Genomic DNA, 16,620 nt, shown 5'->3' with positions numbered 1-16,620 from the left:
TGCTTCATAAGGACACTTACAACACTATTTAATATATCGGTAGTGCTAGCGCCCGGATGTCCGGACGGACGCCTGCGCGATGCACTCCGCTTCGCGCCCTCCACGCGCGGCCCATGCCGCCCGAGCGACAAGAGGGGAAAGGGCACGGCGCCTCCGATTCGGAAGGACCCAGCCGCGACGTCGTATGGATGCCCTGTCGGCGCCGGGAGGAGGACACACCGAGACGATGCAGTAGAAGGTGCGGAGGAGAGATGCAACACCAGATCTACTTTTGAAACATCCAAATACAACAGTTGCAACATAAGTGTGAAGGCAATTGAAACACTTGAAACATGCTTCTGAAACACTTGAAAACCATGCGCAACATCCAAATAAAACACATGCAACGTATGCGTGAAGCATATGCAACATCCAGAAAAACACACTTGTAACATGCGTCCAGAAAACACAGGTGAAACATACCTCTGGAACATCCAAAACACTCGAAACATACGTTTGCAACATGCCTCTAAAACAATTGCAACATATGCAACATGTGCGACATCCCCCGATCAACTTTTGCAACATACGTCTAAAACGCCTAAAATATTTGAAACATACATATGCAACATAGGGGAGGGGAAGACTCTTGGTCAAGTGTCAATTATGGCATTTACATTTTCACAATACTGCATTGATGATTGTAAAAATAGGCATCTAATGATTTCTTCTCGATAGCGATTTTTTTTATGTATAGTTCAAACCTTGCCAGTCTTGAGGTTCTTTCCATAGCTTAAGCTTCTGGTAGCATGCAACATGATCGCAGCAATTCTTGTAATTTAATGTTGTTGAGCTTGTTTGCTGCCCTTTTTTATAAGAATATTAACTTAGCCTTCCGTGCAGTTTGAATGGATGATTGCTTTCTTTATCTCTTCAGCATATTCTGTGTGGCAAAAATGGAGTGGCAGATAATGCTGGGCCTCCGGTTTTTCTTTTTCAGGTGTTGCCCATTACAACTGTATGCCTTTCTTTGGGTCTAGACCTTATGTTATCAAGATTGTGGTCACTTTGATATAACTGGATGCTTCTTTGGATAACGAATTCTTAGCTTCAGTTACCTTTTGACATTCACTTTTTTTTCCTTACCATCTAAGGCCTTTTTACGGGGCCAATATCTGTTGTAGTCGTTGCGCACTGCCATGTGCTAAGGTAGTACTGCTGGCTCAATGGACAACATTCTTACACATTGCACCCAAACTAGTGCGGTTGTCAGTAAAGGTTCATCAACGAACGCACAGTGGCGGATAATCAACTAGATCGGCAGTGGATTAGAGATATCAAGAACACCCTTTCAGTTCAGGCAACCATTGAAGCTGCAAAGCTGGGAGCTTGGGACCTAATGGAGCAGATGGTGTGCAGGATGTATAAGTGGGTGCACACAGTGCGCCTGGCCAGTAACTAGCACAGTATGCCGCCCAGAACTCAACAGTCGAGGTGCTTAAGAAGAACCCTCCCCAAATATTGGGATCAGAATATCAGTACTAATTTGTATGCCAATGCCACCCTTCAGAATGAAGCAAAGGTTTCAGATAGGAGCTGATTTTTTTGGGGATGAAACTGCAGGAAAAGGAAATAAAGCTATCTACATCTACTTACATTGGCATTCCAGGTGGTTTGTTGACCACAATGGTGGCCATATTCCCAAGGGAAAAAAATTACAGATTACAATAATATCATTTAGCATCCAGACTAATCAAATACCTTTGAAAAAAATAGATATATATTTACGCCATGTAAATCTGAAAGCTACATAGAAATCAATCTGATTCTCATTACCAAGGCACTACTCCCCATCTTTTCCTGAAACCTTTAAAACAATTAAAATGATGTATCTTACTACAATAGAGGACTAAAAAAATACTCGACCAGAGGGAAAGACGTCCAAGATTTTGTCCTAAAGAAGAATACCTTGGCTTCGAACCGAGGCCGGTTACAGGGGTTTCAGTACCCACTCTCCAGAGTTCATCACTCTACCGTTGCACCGCGGTAAGCTTTGGTACTGCACTAGAGGACTCGGTTACTAACAAAAATATTGTGCTATATAGCCCCATTAGGCTACATCTAAAAACTGGCTCAGTTTACAATATCATTGGTGTTCATCCACGCCACTTTTTTCTTTGTCAATAAACCATAACTACATCAAAACATGATATACATGTGTGCAAGATGAACTGTAAAATAACCAGGCTTTGTAACATGGCACAATACAGTATGGTTGCATGAAGAAATACTGAAGACAGAAACTGCAGGAAATGAAAAATGAAGAGAACAATGGCAAAGATTTGTGGCTCCACAAACTTCCCCAAATAATGAAAGAATGTCAATTAGATCGTCCTCTTGATAATTACTAAAAATACAGATGATAGTTTGTGAAAAACTGAGGCATATTATCAGTTCATGACACTATTTGGTCAGTGACTGATGTCGCATCATACAAATTATAAACCATGATGACAAGTCACCAACTTTCTCACTCATGTAATGGTACTAGGGGAAGATAGGTCATAACCGATGGGAAAATGATTTGACAGTCCGTTGTTTTACAAACAAACTAGAAAACTTGAGGCGCGGCACACTTTGAGCTTGACCAGTGGAGAGCCGTGCCACTTTGAGCTTGGCCAGTGGAGAGCCGAGCCCGTATGGAGTTAACACCGTGCCAGCTTGAGATAACACAGCTTCGAAAAAGGAGACAATCAAAAATCCAAACAAGATTGTAGGGTATCAAAATTCTGATGGTCAGGAGTCGAGTTATGAGCAGACAAATTGTCTTAACTGTAGTTTGGATGAAAAGGCTACCTAATTGAATGGTCATTTGAAAGTTCAGATTTCTTTTTCATTACCCCTTTTTAGTCCGAGACGTAGCTAGCATGTTGAGCGCTAAAATTTACTAAAACATGATGGTACAATTACAGCTGATTGATAAGTTGATTCCGCGATATTCAAGTTGGTAGATGATGGACGTCCAAATTACAGTATTAAAAAGGTCAATCATGTATCCAGTGGAAATTCCTCCACGCATTGTGGAATTTCCTTAATACAAAGATGCACAAATCTTTTGCATGTTCGAGAAAAAAAATATATCACGTGTAAGGTTACAATATTTTTAAAAGTACATACCTTTTGTTATCTTCCTTTCGATTTAAGCCTAGATTGCCCAATCCTCACCTGAAATATAATTTGTATAAATTGTAGAGCATGAGTTGGGCATGAGAAGAAATGAAACACATTCTAGCCAGATGAAACAACAATCCGATGGCAAGCCAATGTAGTCCAAATCAAACAATCATCCTAGGCAGACGCTTGGAAGCGAGGAAAACTTTATTTTCTAATGTTTGAACACAGGAATAGGTAGAGCCTTGACCATTCAATCAATCTAGTTTGCAACCTCAACGTGTGATATTGCAATCAATCTACTCACTGATTCATAGTATTCTTCGGGAAGTTGTTTGCTTTGATTTTGGTGGACAACATATTGAAGTTTTCCCCAAGCTCTTTATCAGAATCAGATCTTATCATATTCTATTAGATAGTTTAATAGCGATGTACTGATGTGAGAGGTTAGTGTTGAGATTAGATGTCATAAACTTTGTCTAAGATGGATCACAACTCAGGCATGTTTGTGCCCTGCCAGGACTTACGGTTGGTTTATGAGCCTGCTTTTGGGTTCCAAAACCTGCACAACCAAAATCATACCTTCATTTTGGCTAGGCAAGTTTTGGAACCCAACCAAGGAGGCTCTATGTACAGTAAACAAAGTTATTTCACATATGGAAGAAATGGTAAACAATTAAAATGATGTATCTTACTACAATAGAGGACCAAAAAAATACTTGGCCAGAGGGAGAGACGTCCAAGATTTTGTCCTAAAGAAGAATACCTTGGCTTCGTACTGAGGCCGGTTACAGGGGTTTCAGTACCCACTCTCCGGAGTTCATCACTCTACATCAAAACTGGCTCAGTTTACAATATCATTGGTGTTCATCCACGCCACTTTTTTCTTTGTCAATAAACCATAACTACATCAAAACATGATATACATGTGTGCAAGATGAACTGTAAAATAACCAGGCTTTGTAACATGGCACAATACAGTATGGTTGCATGAAGAAATACTGAAGACAGAAACTGCAGGAAATGAAAAATGAAGAGAACAATGGCAAAGATTTGTGGCTCCACAAACTTCCCCAAATAATGAAAGAATGTCAATTAGATCGTCCTCCTGATAATTACTAAAAATACAGATGATAGTTTGTGAAAAACTGAGGCATATTATCAGTTCATGTCACTATTTGGTCAGTGATTGATGTCGCATCATACAAATTATAAACCATGATGACAAGTCACCAACTTTCTCATTCATGTAATGGTACTAGGGGAAGATAGGTCATAACCGATGGGAAAATGATTTGACAGTCCATTGTTTTACAAACAAATGGCCCCATGAACCAAATGTCCATGATGCATTGAGTGTCAAATTCTCAAGCGACAAAGGAAGGAGTGCAAAATCCACAAAATGCCATAATCGGTGGAGTAACTCTGTACCAACCACAAAGAATAAGGCTTCGTTGGGGCATTGTGGTCACTTTTTCAAAAGCACTTATTTCTTTCTAGATCTGGACATGAGAGTTGACTATTAGGTATTAGCATCTTTTTAAGATCCATACCAGAAAGTAACAGTTCCGACACATTGCAGCACAGCACAGCAACCATAGGTTTATATATACTAGATGAAGGAAAATATTTGATCTAATCGCCATTTCTGTGTGAAGAGTATAAGTTAAACTGCTCCACCTTAATGTAAACTACTTTGCTTTAAGATAATTTTTTTAAAGAGATCAGTACAGAAGAAAACCCCTTCAAGTTTTACCATACTCAAACTACAGATTCCATTTCTTCCAAAGAATGTCATAACTCACATTTTCTCAAAACTGCACATATGCCAGCAAATTAGCAAATGCATAATGTATCCTAACTCACTACATATGATACCAAAAAATATATATATTTGCAAAGACAAAACAGATAACGCGCGCAGGGGGACTAAGTGGGCACACTTCACCTCGCGGTGAATGTGTTTGCTTTATTCTAGAAGACTCCGCGTCTCTTGAAGCTAAAGAAGACTATCTCCTTTTCTTGTGATCGGACTCTAAGTGGGCACACTTGGTCCACTGTGAAGAATTTTTCGATTCTAAACTTGAGCTCCTTACACCCTTATCGCAAGCCGTACTTGGGTTATATTGCTCAGCTATGGTTCACACTGCTCGGCGATGGTTCATGCTGCTCGACAACTGCTCACAACTGCTCGGTAACTCATCACGGTGGTCGGACTATGAGTTTGACAGTTCGGCTTCGTTCGCACCTACTCGGACAAGCTCAAAATGGCATTGCACAACGGGTACAAGGCGCTCGGGGACTAGCTGTGGGGGGTACGACCCTGGATACCCACGATAGACCACATGGGCTGCGCCCCCAGGGGCGGCCCAGCCCACAAGATGAAGCCTTGCAGGGCACGACTCTGCTCGACGCCTCCCACAAGACACTAGGAAGATATTATGAAGATATTACGAGATCTATTAGGATACGTATGATCCCAAGATTCCTATAATTTGTTATTACTTTCCGATTATTAATCAGATCTAACCGACTTGTAACCCTGCCCTTCGGACTATATAAGACGGGCAAGGACCCCCTCCAAACACACGCAATATCATACGATAGCTAATACAAACCACAGGAGTAGGGTATTATGTCATACTGATGGCCTGAACCTGTCTAACTCGTGTGTCTCTGTTGCCTTCTTGTTCTTGATCACACGCTTCTCTATCGATCAATCTACCTTCGTGGGATACCCCTCGGAGAACTGTCGATGATATTCTGTCGACAGATAGGGGGCTGGTTGGAGTTGCCCTTATACACGTAACTTTCTGGTGTTCTACTTTTACTACCATAACGAACGAGTTTACGCACCCTCACTACTGGAAATAGAGACTTTGCCGAGTGCAAAATTCTTTGCCGAGTGTCAAAAATCGAGCACTCGGCAAAGACCTTCTTTGCCAAGTGCTGCACTCGGCAAAGAATTGCACTTGGCAAAGATTTCTTTGCCAAGTGCTGGCAACTCGGCAAACACGGGCACTCGGCAAAGGACTTCTTTGCCGAGGGCTAGACTCTCGGCAAAATCTCTACACTCGGCATAGGCTGCCCATGAAATGGCGTCCTGTCATGGCCTTCTTTGTCGAGCGCCTGCGGTTAGGCACTCGGCAAAGATTTGTTTTTTTTGTTTTTAATTTCTTTGCCGAGTGCCCCAGATCTAGCACTCGGCAAAGATTTAAATTTTTTTTTAAATTCTTTGCCGAGCGTCTCAGATCTGGCGCTCGGCAAAGAAATTTTTTTTATTTTTAAAATACTTTGCCGAGTGCCCCCTAGACGGCACTCGGCAAAGATTTAATTTTTTTTATTATTTCTTTGCCGAGTGCTCCTGTGGATGCACTCGGCAAAGAGGAAATTTAAAAAAAAATTAAAACATTCTTCGGCAAAGAATGTTTTAATTTTTTTTTAAAATTTCCTCTTTGCCGAGTGCATCCACAGGAGCACTCGTCAAAGAAATAATAAAAATAAATAAATCTTTGCCGAGTGCCGTCCAGGGGGCACTCGGCAAAGTATTTTTAAAATAAAAAAAATTTCTTTGCCGAGCGTCAGATCTGAGACGCTCGGCAAATAATTTAAAAAAATTAAATCTTTGCCGAGTGCCAGATCTGGGGCACTCGGCAAGGAAATTAAAAACAAAAAAAAACAAATCTTTGCCGAGTGCCTCCCTGATCCGGCACTCGACAAAGCCACGGACTTAGCGGTTTTTGACCGGCCGGGCAGTCACAGCCAGCCACCCCGTGCCCACGCCTGCCCGCCCCCGCCTCCGCGCCGCGCCCACACCGCCCCGCTCGCCTGCGCTGCCACCGGCTGCCCGCGCGCCCGTGCCGCCCGGCCGCCGCGCTGCCCGTGCGCCCGCGCGCCCACGCTGCCCGACCGCCATGCTGCCTGCGCGCCCGCGTGCTTAGCCGCCCGCGCCGCCTTGCCCTCGCTGCCCACGCGCTCGGCCACCCGCGCGCCGTGCCCTCGGCCGGCCCTGCCCACGGCCGGCCCTTCCCCTGGTCACGCCGCCCGCTGCCTTCGCGCCCTACCGCCGGCCGCGCCGTGCCCCGGCCGGCCCTTCCCCCAGTCGCGCCGCCCACTGCCCGCGCGCCAGGCCGCGCCGTGCCCCCGGCTGGCCCTTCCCCCGACCACGCCACCCTGACCCTGGCTGGCCCTGCGCCCCGGCTACGCCTTTTTTCTGGCCTTGCCCTGCCCCTGGCCGCGCCCCGTGGACCACCCGCCCCGATGCCATCCGTGCTCGACCCCGTCCACGACTCCGCCCGATCCCGACGCCGCCCGCCCCTACCCCATCGCCCGTCAGGTATGCCTTCTCACTTATTATTGTCGAGGTAGTGGTAGTTGTAGTAGTATTAGTTGTACTAATGGTAGTATTAGTACAACTAGTGGTAGTATTAGTAGTAGAATTAGTGGTAGTAGTAGTAGAAGTAGTGGTAGTAGTAGTAGTACAACTAATGGTAGTAGTTGTAGCAATAGTGGTAGTAGTAGAAGAACCAATGGTAGTAGTAGTAGCAATAGTGAAAGTAGTAGTACAAGTAGTGGTACTACTTGGATATATTCTTCTGCATGGATTGATATCCAAACTACATGGCTTCTGTTGAGCCATATGTGCTTGTCGGCCATCGTGTTGTTGTTTTTTGCAGGTTTTGGAAACCTCACCGTGCAGGGGAGGTTCTGCCGAATTTTTTTTGTAAATGACAGTATTTTGTTCCATTTTTTTAGAGAAGAGCCCGTCAGAGTTGAGTTGAAGTTCTTGCCACCGTGTCGGTCTGCCTGCACCGCATCGTCTCGCCACTGCACCGACCCGCCACGGCCCCGCTAGCCTGACTCCATCGCCACCCTAGGTATAACCCCTCTTTTCGTATCATTGTCATAGATCACGTAACCCAGTTAGGCGTCTCCCGTTCGAAAGAGATACGGTTGGAGGTATGCAGATCTTTGCATATCTATGACCGTATCTATTTCGGATTGTCCACGCTTTTTGGACAGCCCACGGATGCGTAGATGGGTTAGTTTCCATGTTCTGCTCTAGTCCGAGATAGAGTTTCGGCATCACCTCCCTGTTGTTCTCCGGATACACACTCTTCTTTGGCAGGACGTGTATTTGGAGAACAGCGGGGAGGTGCTGCCGAAATTCTATCTCGGATAGGAGTAGAGCATGGAAACTAACCTCATCTATGCATCTGCGGGTGGGATTAGGACCTATCCTCACCTATTAGGCAGTAGGAACACCATGTAGATGCAATTGATGGTTACATTACTCGCCGATACATATGTTAGAGGATGGATGACCGTCAGTGGATGTACACGGGCTGGAGAAGTCAGAGTGATTACACCACGGAATGGATGAACAAGACCGATGCTTTCTTGAATAGTGCATTTGGCAACGCTGCTAAAGGACATTGCCTAGTTTTGTGTCCCTGCAGCAAATGTGGAAATAGGAGAAGGGTAAACAAGGTGGAAATGGGTAAACATCTTGTGAAGAATGGATTTACGCCAGACTACACCCGGTGGGTCCACCATGGTGAAGCCCATCGTATGAGAGAGGAGGTGGTGAGACCACGGGTGGAGGATTTTGATGCTGATGCTGGGGTAGCAGACATGTTAGATGACTTTCACCAAGGACAGTTCGATGAGGGACGTGAGAAGGAGGAGATGGAAGCAGCTGCACAGGCGTTCTATGATATGATGGACTCGGCACAGAAACCCCTTCACGATCGGTCAACGGTGTCTCAACTGGATGCCATTGGACGCTTAATGGGGTTGAAGTCTGAGTTAAACTTAAGTCGACCTGGCTTTGATAAGATGTTGGCCATGATTGGCACCTTGCTTCCGGAGGGCCACATTCTGCCGAATAGCATGTACGAGTCACAGAAACTCCTTCGAGCACTTAAGATGCCGTATGAGCAGATACATGCTTGTCCAAAAGGGTGCCTCCTATTTAGGAAAGAACACAAGCATGCAAAGTTTTGTCCAAAGTGTAAATCCTCCAGGTACCTGGAGGTAGACTCTGATGATGGCCAGAAGAGGCAACTTACGATCCCCATGAAAATCCTATGGTACCTTTCATTCCTACCGAGGATCCAACGGCTATACATGACCGAGGAATCCGCGAAACAGATGACATGGCACAAAAATGGCAAATGGTACAATCCTGACAAGATGGTACATCCATCCGATGGTGAAGCTTGGATCCGCTTTAATGACAAACATCGTGACAAAGCAGATGAGGCTCGTAATGTATATGTCGCGTTGGCAACAGATGGGTTCAATCCTTATGGAATGATGGCTGCCCCATACACATGTTGGCCCATCTTTGTTATCCCCTTAATCTCCCCCCGGTGTCTCCTTTCAACGACATAACATATTCTTATCGTTGATAATTCCTAGACACCCAGGGAGTAATATGGGTGTGTTCATGGAGCCCGTGTTTGATGAATTGGTCCGTGCTTGGGACGAAGGGGTATGGACATACGATCGAGCTACAAAGACAACCTTCAAAATGCACGTTTGGTACCACTACTCCCTGCATGACTTCTTGGCGTATGGGATATTCTGCGCCTGGTGTGTTCATGGGAAGTTCCCATGTCCAATATGCAAGGAAGGTGTGAGGTTTATTTGGTTGCAGAAGGGTGGCAAGTATTCATCATTTGATAGACATCGTCAATTCCTACCTCTTGACCATCCATTCAGACAAGACATCAAGAACTTTACGAAAGGCGTCAAAGTGACAAACCCTGCACCACGGATGATGAATGGTGCCGAGGTTCATGCTCAGATAGGTGCTCTCGTGCCCAATGAAGAAGGTGGTTTTGTGGGATATGGTGAGCAGCATATGTGGACTCATATCTCGGGCATGACGAGGCTCCCCTATTTCGATGACCTTCTTCTACCACATAACATTGATGTAATGCACACTAAAAAGAATGTCGCCGAGGCACTTTGGGCAACACTCATGGACACTAAAAAGTCTAAGGACAACCCAAAGGCTAGAGTAGACTAGCAACATTGTGCGATAGACCAAATCAAGAGATGCAACCTCCTAGTCGTGGCAAGACCTGGAGAAGGCCTAAGGCTGATTTCGTCTTGAAAAAGGACCAAAGGAGGGAAGTACTTGAATGGATCAAGAAGCTAATGTTCCCTGATGGGTATGCAGCGAATCTAAAGAGGGGAGTTAACTTAGGCACTCTGCGAGTCAACGGGATCAAGAGTCATGACTACCACATATGGATTGAGCGGCTTCTTCTGACGATGGTTCGAGGCTATGTCCCAGAGCATGTCTGGCAAGTGCTGGCAGAGTTGAGCTACTTATTCCACCAGCTTTGTGCCAAGGAGCTCTCTCGGACCATCATTGATGACTTGGAAAAAGCGGCACCCGTGTTGCTCTGTAAGTTAGAGAAGATCTTTCCACCCGCCTGCTTCTTGTCGATGCAACATTTGATTGTACACCTCCCGTATGAGGCATGGATGGGGGGGCTCGTGCAGAACAATTGGTGCTATCCAATCGAGAGATGTCTGAAGACTCTTCGCAAAAAATGTAGAAATAAAGCCAGAATTGAGGCTTCCATTGCAGAGGCATACATTCTAGAGGAGGTGTCGAACTTCACAGAGAAATACTACACTGAGAAACTTCCTAACGTTCATAATCCACCCCCCTCGTTACAATGCTGGAGAAAATGAATTGAACCTCAGCCTTTTCCAAGGGCAACTTGGAAGCGCAAGTGCATCGACCACTAAGCAATTGAAAAATGAAGAGTGGCATAGTATCATGCTATATGTGTTGACCAACCTTGTCGAGGTGCAACCGTTCATTCGGTAAGTTCTAAACGAACTTGTTTCATTTCGCCGTATGTCCTTGTTTCGTCGTCCAACCCCCTTGTTTCTCGTTGGTACAGGGAATTTCTTTGTCAATCCTGGCATGGATCAAGGCAACCTACCCCATAAGAAAATGATACCCTTCTTTCATAGGGTGCGGGACTAGGGAGCCCCGATTTCATTTGTTGGTTCAAACAGAAAGCCCAAACTGATGCGCCTATAAGTGATGAGTTAAGACAGGTTGCAAATGGCTGTGTCGTTAGGGTCAAGTCATTTACCGGTTATGACGTGAATGGATATCGTTTTCACATAGCAAGCTACGAGCAGAGTCGGCCCAATCGACAAACCACAAACAGCGGAGTTGTTACGCCCGGCACTGATGGACTTGACTATTATGGAAGAATTGAAGAAATCTATGAACTATCATTTTATGGTTCCAAACCTCTTACTCCTGTCATATTCAAATGCCACTGGTTTCATCCTGGTGTAACGAGACGGGCCCCTAAGCTTGGGCTAGTCAAGATTCAACAGGATTCCGTCTATCCAGGAAAAGATATCTACATTGTGGCTCAACAGGCCGTCCAGGTTTATTATACGTCATACGCGTGCAAAGACGCCGAGCATCTTAAGGGTTGGTCTATTGTGCACAAGGTATCGCCACATGGTAAACTACCTGTCCCAAACGATGAAGATTACAACTTCAACCCAAACACATATGATGGAGAGTTCTATCAAGAAGAGGGGCTACAAGGGAGGTTTGACATAGACTTAACCGAAGAGATAGGAATGGAAGTAGATAATGAAAGGGATGATGACGAGGACGCTGGAGACGAGGTGTGAAATCTGAAGGACATACAAATGCTTGAGCGATTACATTTCGGCAATGACAATGAAGACAGCATTCCTCCTTCGGATAGTGTTGATGAGTTGGACAATGTTGATAGTGATGACGAGACCTATGATCCAGCTAATTTCAATTATGAAGATTATTTCTAATACATGTAATATTATGTTTTTTGTAATTATGTTTTGTTCATTTTTGCATATATTTCTAATACATGTAATATTATGTTTTTTGTAATTATGTTTTGTTCATTTTTGCATATATTTCTAATACATGTAATACTATGTTTTTTGTAATTATGTTTTGTTTATTTTTGCACCTATTTCTAATTACGTCTTGTTTTTCTTTTTTATTGCAGGTGATTGAACAAAGATGGTGGGCGACCGTCATAGGTCTATGGACTCGATTTACCAAAGACCACGCCGGTTGCAGGAGGGGGCGGAGGGGGCGGCAGAGGGATTGAACAGGAGGAGGAGGACCGCTAGCCGCAGGAGGGGGCCGTCTCCTCCCATGCCACGTGAGGAGGACCGCCAGCCGTAGGAGGAGGTGGCGCCCGTGGACGAGTCAGACGAGGAGTTGGTTCGGCAGACGGAGGAGGAGGAGGAGGAGGAGGTGGTGGAGGAGGAGGTGGAGGAGGAGGAGGGGGGAGGCGGCAGGCACGGGTTCCGCTTCCTCCAACTCCTCTTTGAGTGTCTACTTGCAAGGTCCCGCGAGCCTCCCACAGGTTTTGCTTCCTCACCAACGCCCAATGATTCGCCCCGAAGGACAAAAGTAAGTAATTGTATATGTTATCACCACTACTTCGTATGATATGATGAAAAAAACTAATAATTTTTCTTAATTACTTGTGCAGGAACTGGGTGGTTGTGTCGGGTGGTAGCGCACGGCTAGTCAATGGCATCCTGGGTCTTCTGTGCAGGCAGCACTTCCCCGGCATTGTCACATACGCATCGAAGACGGAGCCGGCCTACTCGTTTGACCACTACGTCATCGCCTCTGATGCGGAGTATCCCAACAAGGCGGCGCGGGTGAAGGCAGAGTTTTGGGTAAGTCTCCCTTGCACAACATTGCTCAATATGTCGCATTCATTGAACTTTTCTTGAAATAATGAATCGATACATCGCTTTTGTATGCAGACTTATTACAGATGCGAGGAGGGATTTGAGGCCAGGGCGGAGCAGGTGACTACCAAAGCTTGTAAAAAACTCATCACCGACATGCATCACGAGGTGCGCATCCAGGCCATCGTAACCTACTACGGGTCGAAGCTTGGAGAGAGGAAAACCAAGAAAGACGCAAGAGAGATGCAGCTGACCCGGGAGCAGTACCTTGAGGTAAATGAAGAACATCAATATTGATTCGATTTGAGATTAAGTTGGTTTAATTTGATCTTCTTATATGTCCAATACTTGATGACGTGTAGGTGATTCCCTAGTGGTGCCAAGCGTATCCCGAGTGCTGGGCGATGATGGTGGACAGGTGGTTCACGGAGGAGTACCTCAAGATGCACAGGGATGCCCGGGACCATCGTTTACTGATGCAAGGTCCAGCACACCATCAAGGCAGTCGCAACCTCGCCGGATACAAACAAGCATGGGTACGCGAATTGATTTATCTATTGTCATGCTCAGTTCTGTCTGATTTCTAATCATTGTGCTGTCTTTCTCGCAGTTGGCGTCACAAAGTCGCCAGGCTTGCTCGGACTTCCAGGCATGGTGTATGGCCCACAAGGGTAAGGCGACATCCGACGTCTCCTTCAACTTGGAGGACCCGCCCGAGGCATACACGAACCCGAGCGTCCACTCCCGCATCAGTGAGTACACTGAGGTGGCGAGGTCGCTCCATGGGGCAGACCACGATCCGAGCACCTAGGACTTTGATGGAGAGGCCGTCATGAGGGCGGGGCAAGGCAAGAACCATGGGCGGTTCTGGCTTGGCGACGGCGTCATCGACACGGCCTCTACTCCCTCTCTCTCCCAGATCCGAGCACGGAGCACGAGCGAGAGCCCGGCCATTCGCACACGGCCGACCGCTGCACAGCACCGGGTCGACGCACTTGAGGTTATTCCTGTTTTACTCGTCATACATTGATCTTTACACACCTTAATTAGCTTTGCATTACTGAAACATTGGAGTGAAATATTGCAGGCCCGGCTGGAATAAGAAATGAAGGAACGTCAGGAGCTGGGGGGGCCAGTTGGAGGCCGAGCGGGCCGAGCGGCAGGCCCAGGCGCAGAGGCTGATGGACATTACAGATTTCCTACAAGGGCTTGGGCAACGTATGGGCTTGTCTCTGCCACCTGGGCTGTTGGTTCCACCTCCGCCTCCGCGTCCTACAGTTGCAGCTACTCCTGTGAGTATTAAAGTTTTTTACTTTCGCTTGTGCTTTGCTTGTATGGCATCTATCGTCCTAGATTAGCTATCAAAATAATCTTGTCTCACATGTAATCTCTTCTCCTTTGTGTAGTCTCCATTTGACGATGGTTCGAATAATCCACCTCATGCACCTACAAATGATGCATCTAGGCCTTCACCACAGTCGCAGTGGCCGAGATGAGTGCATGTTGTATTTTTTACATTTGTTGTTCACTTGGTGATGAACTTGTGATATACTTGTGATGCACTTGTGGACTTTGATAGACTTGTAAACTTATTTGGATGGACTTGAGCACTTATTATTATATATTGTGATGGATGTGATATGGGCGGATGGATGTGTAGATGGATGAGATATATATGTGATGGATGAGATATATATGCGATGGATGAGATATATATGTGACGGATGAGATATATATATATGTGATATATGTTTGTATGAATGTATTTGTCATGATGGAATGCAAAAAAAAAATTGCCGTTTTGGGTCACTTTGCCGAGTGTTGCACTCGGCAAAGGACCCCTTTGCTGAGCGCAATGGTCACAACACTCGGCAAAGCTGGCAAAATGGGCGACCAGAAAACAGATTTTCCAGCTTTGCCGAGTGCTGTGACTATAACACTCGGCAAAGAAATTTTAAAAAAAAATTTAAACTTTGCCGAGTGCCTGCCGTGTTGGCACTCGGCAAAGAGTTTTTTAAAAAAAATAAAAAATCTTTGCCGAGTGCCTAGAGGGGTGGCACTCGGCAAAGAAAATTTTCAAAAAAAAATAAAAGCTCTTTGCCGAGTGCCTTCCGGGTTGGCGCTCGGCAAAGAATTTTTTAAAAAAAATAAAAAATCTTTGCCGAGTGCCTGGAGGGTTGGCACTCGGCAAAGAAAATTTTCAAAAAAAAATAAAAGCTCTTTGCCGAGTGCCTCATGGTTTGGCACTCGGCAAAGAATTTTTTTAAAAAAAAAAATCTTTGCCGAGCGCCTCACGGGTTGGCACTCGGCAAAGAAATTTTAAAAAAAAATTAAAAAAATCTTTGCCGAGTGCCTGTGGGGTTGACACTCGGCAAAGTGACCGTCAACGGGACCGGCGCCGTGACGGTCGCTTTTCTTTGCTGAGTGCCCCCGGAGCACTCGGCAAAGCCTTTGCCGAGTGCCCGATAAAATACACTCGGCAAAGAGTGCTTTGCCGATTAATTTTTTGCCGTGTGTGCTTTGCCGAGTGCCGCACTCGGCAAAGGCTTTGCCGAGTGCAATATAGCCTTTGCCGAGTGCCTCAAGCACTCGGCAAAGAACCTGAATCCAGTAGTGCCTATTCGCTCGGCTGATAAGCCAAGACTGAAAGTACTGTTGGCTGATTTATTATGAAAAAAAAATACTGTTCGTTGACTGAAAAAGTACGACTTATAAGCCAAGCGAACAGGACGACGGTTGTGGAAATCATATTCTTTCAAGACAGTAGGAGCGGATGCCTGCGACGACTGACCGTGGTTGACGGTGCTCTAAATATTATTTAGAGCGTAGGGACCTAAATAGCAGTTTTAGATAGCTAGATAGCCAACGGTGGGGGAAGACGGCGGCTAGTCTGTGATTTTCATTGGATCGGTGCATGACTGCATGCTGAACGTGGAATATATAGGCGCTCCTTAACACGGAACGTATGCAGAGTATCACGTGCCCCCTTAACAAGGATTAACGCCACCTTTGACAACGAATTTGGGATATCTTATTGATCTTTGAGGATATCTAGGATCTGCTTTTATTTACTACCTCCGTTTTTAAAATATATGATGTTTAGGACAACAACAATTTTATTTCAAAATGAACTAAATTTTTTGTCCTAAACGTCATATATTAAAAAACAGATCGAGGGCGTATTTAATTTTAACAAAACAAAAAGGTGCGGAATGTCGGTTCATGTTTTAGACCCAGATGATGTGAAAGCAAAGGTACACGATCCAGAGTGAAGGAAACGAGATTCTGTCCAAAAAAGAAAAAGATAAAGGAAAAGGAAAGGGCAAAGAAAAATGTAAAAACAAATCAGTTCATGTTCATGTTTTTTTTAACGATAACGAAAAAGCCCGGTGCCAGTTCATGTTTTAGACCCAGGTAACGTGAAAAGCAAAAATACATGACATAGAGAGAAGGAAACGAGATTCTGTCCAAAAACAAAAAGATAAAGATAAAGATAAAGGAAAAGGAAAGGGCAAGGGCAAGAAAAATGTAAAAACAAATCAGGATGGTTAGCCAAATTAAAGCCGGATGTGCCGGTGGCCTCAACCAAATCTTGCCCTAGCTTCATGTGCTGTCCTATATATAAATGGATGTTTCATTTTCACTGTGAATACAGTTGGATATATACTTGCATTGCAAGTATTCATAGTCCAGTATATCAAAGCGCTTGCTGCAGTC

General features: G+C 45.2%; 1 long non-coding RNA gene across 1 annotated transcript; it reads right to left on the bottom strand.

Moving 5' to 3' along the window:
* Positions 1-2,537: 2,537 nt before the first annotated feature.
* On the bottom strand, positions 2,538-4,994 carry LOC136494349 (uncharacterized). The gene is made up of 3 exons (XR_010768571.1): positions 3,917-4,994; positions 3,157-3,204; positions 2,538-2,714 (listed from the first exon to the last, which is right to left on the bottom strand). It is a non-coding gene; the product is annotated as an uncharacterized lncRNA (long non-coding RNA).
* Between the last annotated feature and the right edge of the window lie 11,626 nt (positions 4,995-16,620).

The sequence above is a fragment of the Miscanthus floridulus genome, chromosome 11, assembly GCF_019320115.1.
Source record: "Miscanthus floridulus cultivar M001 chromosome 11, ASM1932011v1, whole genome shotgun sequence".
Taxonomy (NCBI): Eukaryota; Viridiplantae; Streptophyta; class Magnoliopsida; order Poales; family Poaceae; genus Miscanthus; species Miscanthus floridulus.
The sequence above is the reverse complement of the archived record's forward strand: the minus strand, read 5'-3'. Positions and strand labels throughout refer to the sequence as shown.